This window comes from Triticum dicoccoides, chromosome 7B (genome assembly GCF_002162155.2).
Source record: "Triticum dicoccoides isolate Atlit2015 ecotype Zavitan chromosome 7B, WEW_v2.0, whole genome shotgun sequence".
NCBI lineage: Eukaryota > Viridiplantae > Streptophyta > Magnoliopsida > Poales > Poaceae > Triticum > Triticum dicoccoides.
In genome coordinates this window covers 527430564-527436362 of record NC_041393.1, presented here as the reverse complement: position 1 = coordinate 527436362, position 5799 = coordinate 527430564, and positions in this window count along the sequence as shown.

The following is a 5799-nucleotide window of genomic DNA, read 5'->3' as shown; positions in this document are numbered from 1 at the left end:
GGACATGTTTCTATCTCAGATCATTCTTTTCTTTTGTTGTGGTGGAAACCCTTAACGATATTAGTTATCAAAAAAAGAAGGCAATGTGAGCAGCCTCAGCTTTTCCCCGCTATCCTATTTCTTGGACAAGTACGGATCTTTCTCCGTCTGCTTGATAGTAATGTGGTTGCGACCTTCGTGTCCCACTGCATGGTTACCAAGTACATCGTCGCCTCCGAGCTAGTTCAGGTTGCCACCTAGCTAAGCTAACACTTGGTGTAGCACTGTTTACACCAATTCTTCCACACATTTATTCGTCCTCGTGCACATCATCACAACATATTAGACCGCAATACCGGAGTTTCCCCGAGATTTGTGTGCTTAGGTGTGCATGCATATTGTGTGAGTAGTAGTAATATGTGATGATTGCTTGATTAATTATATTAGTAGAATGCTTGTGTGCTTTTGTTTTAGTTGTTTCTGTTGTTCCTTTCTTTGGGCCTTCAGTGATACAAAATTTTCCCCTATTAAAGTTGCTCGTCAGCCGACACTGGACCCGAAGAGTCAGCAAGAAATGCATATATTTGGAAACTCAGCTAAACAGAATGGAATTATCAGCTGACTGCAGTGAAATTGGGAATATCTCGTCTGGATGCAAAAGAAATCCTAGATGGACCGTCAGTATCAAGTTTGCATTAGCGTGCACCCATCACAACAAAATGATTAAATCAGCAGGAAGATAAATTGTGTGCAAGGTTGACAGAATATTATCAAAGGTATGACTCAGATACAAGTTTAATTTTTCATTGAGGATGATTTTGGAACTCGATGTACCTGGAAGAAAACAAGAATATGGCATATACTCAGAAAGGAAAATAGTCCTGCAAAACCCCATTTCATGCAAGAAATCAATAGCAAAAATATTCAGGTGATTATATATGTGGAAATCGGTCTGCATATCACAATAAGAAGCTTCTAGTGTAAGCAACCCAGTTTTCCCTCGCAAGATACTAGAGAGGCTTCTAAGGCAAGATTCATCTATCTTCCTCAGTATGATACATGGATGACTTCTCAAGCAAGGTACTCTGCCTTCTTCACTAAGCAACCGCAAAAGCTTCCAGCGTAAGGTACTGAGTTTTTCCCCAGCAAAGTCTTTAAGGGGGTAAGCTTCTGAAGCACAATAATCAGTCTTCTTCAGCAAGCTGTCCGATGAAAGTTTCAAGCTCAAGCCAGCCCATCTTCCTCAGTAAGACATTGGTACAAGGTAGTACGCTGTGAATTGACAGCATGTGGCAGTGAATCCCAAGAATTAGATCCGCAACATTTTTGTCAGAATCAAGAATCAGTCAGAATACACGTTTGTCTCGGAATCAGGTCCTCATATATATGAAATGAGCATACCATCAAGATCTTACAAGTCACTCGGATAAGGATCTGATAACCACGTGAGGATGATTACGAGAATAAAGCTAGTATACACCATAGTGTGACAAAGGATTATGAGGATTGACGACATCAATGAGCTCAATACAAGTACCCGTGATCCTGGAAAATGATCCTGATGAGCCCTTGTCCCCTTTTTCTCCTATGACGGCACCACACCTATGATCTAAGTTGTTTCTAGCTATCCGGGGTGGATGCCGATTTTTGTTTCTCTCTTCTACGACTGTCACGAGTCTGAGCTGCTTTTCGACCGTCTCATACAACTGTTGAGTTTCTTTTTGTGATAGTAGCCCTATAGCTGCTTTTTGGCAATTTTAGGGAGCTGCCACCTTCTTCTTATCGACCCGGTCTCATGCTTTGAGCTGATTTTCGGCCGTCCTGAGCCGTGGTTGAGTTATTTCAGTAATGTCCCGGATCTGAGTTGTAAAGACCGTCCTGGTGGCTACTGATTTATTTGTCAATTTCTTGCAAGGGTTTCGGATGATTATTTCCCAACGATCAGAAAATGAGAGGTGTTGAACCAGCCATTTAATGCGTTACCCTGTCAGAAAAATAAGGATAAGCTACAATTGTCGAAAAATTGCATCGACAGTACCTACAGTCGTACGAAGAAACAATATGGCCCAGCTCTTTCAGCCAAAGATCCAGACCAAGAAAACAATAATGAAGGAGCAAGACCAGTGCATCAGCATGAGTAATTGGCATGAGGAATAACAGTCTGGAGCCTGAGTCCTCACTTATATGAATCATCATGGATAGCCTGTCGTGAACAATATTTTTCCGTCAAGTCTACAGATATTATCATACAGGCCAAACCCTTTATGCTGGCCGCGTCAGGAGATAATCAAATATTTGGTACGGATTTGATACTCACGACAGTGGAACCGGTTAAGATGATTCAGAAACTTCTGCAATGAGTTAGAATCTGTCAGGAAATGGTTATGTTTAACTCACTGTTTGGAACCCAAAGGACCTGCATTTAGTGGAGAAACCTAATGCAATGAGTCAGAGCTTGATTTTTCATCAGAAAATTCTGATCATCATTACATGAAAGGTTGTTAGTGCCGGGTGGCACACCCAGCGGAAATCACTTTTGGATTTGTGAGACGGACATATATTTCAGTCGTGATAATCAAATCACACTCAGCTAGTCAGCAGATCTAAAAATAAATTGGAGCCTATATAAGCATGAACAAGAAAGGTAAGATCTGTCAGAATGAGGGTACAGTGAATCAAAAAGCCCCAGGGCCAGTCAGATAAAAATTTAGTGGGAACAACAATAAAGGAAAAAGGATACCCGAGTTGGCAACAGTTTCCTTAAGTCGGAATATTCATACTTGTTCCCTGAGCAACCAAATCTCGAGGACAAGATTTCTTTAAGGGGGTAAGGTTTGTGACAACCTGATTTTTTGCCCTTTCTTTTTCTTTTGTTTTTCCGAGGTTTTTGCCTGAGTTTTCTTTTTCCGTGGCTTTGTGGTCTGGAAACTGAAGAAGATGACCTCTTCTTTGCTTCCAGAGTGGCTTGTCATTTCCAAATCTTTCCCTAAACCCTGTCATTTCCATCCTAGCCCAAATCCCAATATTCTTTTTATTGGGAATATTCCTTTTCTATTAAAGGAATAACTCAAATTTCCCTAGGTTGTGAAGCAACCTATATTTCCATCACTCCTAAAATTCCCAAATAATTCTCACAAATTGTTTGGGTCATATCTTGATTAAATATGGCAAAACTTTTCATTGCCACGTTCAAAAATAATCCTCCAATAATTCATTTCCTATTCTGCCCTGGATGGCACTTTGTGAAGGAAGTGTTATTTAGATTTCTCCTATTGACTACCAACCTTTTTGGGCATGTTTATATGCCCAAATAATTGCCCAATGCACAAGTTCAAATTTATTTGCCTAGCCAATCTTCCTCACTCAATTTTCAAAGTTTCTGTCAAACAGAAAGCTTTGTGAAGGAAGTACTACCTAGGTGTACCCAAATAAGTTGAACTTTTGCATACTCCTTAATGTGCTCATATTAAACCAATTCATTTATTTTCCGCCCCATCCAATCATCTATGTGAGCACAAGAGCAAATCTTTGTTTCTGGCAATGTTTTGAGGTTGTGAAGCAAGTATATTTTATATTGCTTCAAAAATCCTGATAAATTACCAGATCATTCTTATGTCCATAAAACATCTCTCCACCCATTTTGGCATCATTTCATTGAGCCATTTGACCACCATAATTATTCCAAGTTTCTGGTCAGCAGAGATGTTTGTGAAGCAAGTGCAATTTTGGCTTGTCCATTTGGCATGAGCTTTTTACAGCATCATCATATGACCAAATGACTAAGCTTTGCCCAATTTGAGCTCAAGTGGACACTCCATGTGAGTGCATCATCATGATCTTCATTTCTAGACCAAGTATGCAGTTGTGAAGCAACTGTAGTAAATCTTGATTCTTTTACCCTCAAACTCCCTAGGAATGTAGTCCTTGCTAGCCTAAACACCACAGACAACTTCTTTGGCTTCATGCAATTCCCTATTGATCACATTGAGCTGGTAAATTTACTGCAGTAAACTTCAGAGCTCACTAACTATTTAACTAGAGCCTCTTTCACCTAGTTACCACCGTAGTTACATCTTACCTAGTAAGGACTAACCCCCAGAAATGGTTTGGCATCACTTGTGGCACTGTGAGCACGAGTGCACGCGGTGACCATCGCTTTGGCATGCTATGGTCGCGTCCAGATTGGTTTCTTGCTCGGGCCCCTCCTCCTCTCGTCGTCTTCACGCTCATGAGCGTGTCTAACAGCTGGCCCGCGTCATCGCCGTCCTCCTAGAGCCCTCTCCCCCTCCGTCAGCCCCCCCGTCAGCGCTTGTCGCAGCTCGCCCACGGGAGCTCTGTGGCCGACAGCGCATTAATGGCGTTCGAGCGTTTCTCCTCTGCGCCCTCGGCCCCTCTTGCACTATGCACCTCTGTACCTTGTCCGCACTCCCCCTCGTCGTGTTCCCATGCTCGCCTGTGCTCACTGAGCCTCGCTAGAGCTTTGGCCGAGCTCGAGCGGCGGCACTCGGCCACTGCCTCCCTTGCCCCGCCTATATATAGCCCTCACCGAGCCTCTCCGAGCACTCCAGCGGCCTCACCTCTCTCCCTGGACCCCGCCTAGCTTCTTCCCCGAGCTCGAGGAGCTCTCTGTGCTCCTCACCATCGCCATGGCCGCCGCGTAGCTCGGCTCAAATTCGAGCTCCCTGGTCCCCTTCTCCACCCACTGACCTCACCCACGTCTTCCCCGTGCTCCGGAGACCCTCCCCAGCCCCTCCATTCATCGCCGGAGTGCTTTAGGCCCAAGGTCAACCGCAATCGCTGCCCTCGGCCCCTGCCAGATGACGTCATCTTTAGGCCTCCCCAGCGCCTGTTGCTGCTCCAGGAGGGAGCAGCACTCCGTTCCGCGCCTGTCGGTGGTTCCAGCTCCACCGGGGACGGCCGGAGCTGCCCAGGCCATCGTCGGCGCCGCTCGGCCTTGCCTCTCCCCTGCTTTTGCCGAGAGGAAGAAGGAGATGGCCAGGTGGGGCATTGACCTAGCCAGGCGGGCCCCACGACCCCACCTGCCAGCCACACAAGCTGGCCCCGCCTCTGCCCTTTTGACCGGTCCATGCCACGTCAGCGTAAGTGGAGACATAATCCAAAAAATACGCTTTCACTTTTTCTGTTCAGGCCCCTGGTTGAAAATATTTTCATTACAAATGGGTCCCTGGCAAAAAAACTTCCATATTTTTTTATCTGTAGCTCCAAATCAGGTGAAACCAACGCTCACTTCTTCGTTTCATCAAGCCCGGTCCGTTGGTCATGCTTTCACTATTGTTTGACACTATGAAAATGACCATTATGCCCTTGCCCTTATTCAGCCCCCTCCGAGAGAGAACGTTTTTCCGGTGATTCTTTCCGTGCTTCACCGCACTTCTCCCCGGTGCCTTCTTCATCCCCAGGCAAGCCACAATACCAGCTTGCACGATAGTCATGCAGTAGCCATGGTTTTCAACTTGAATATATAATAAATGTTTGCATGTTGAAAAGATGGTTATCGTTGTTCCGCTGATGTTTAGATTTGCATGTTCACTTTTGTGCTATGTTGTCTTATACTCTGTGATCATGTTATACCTTCTAGTATTACCTTTCATATGTTTATGCTTGTTAGTAGTACATGTTGATGTTGGAGATGGTCATGCTAGTCAGTATGCGATGCTCAGTGGATATGATTTATTGTTGATATGATGGATTGTTGTGTGATACTCTCATGATGATGTTGATATCATGTTCATGTATTTTATCATGGCTCAGCATATTTGCATTCAAGTTTAACCGGATTAAATTGAACTTGAACAACTG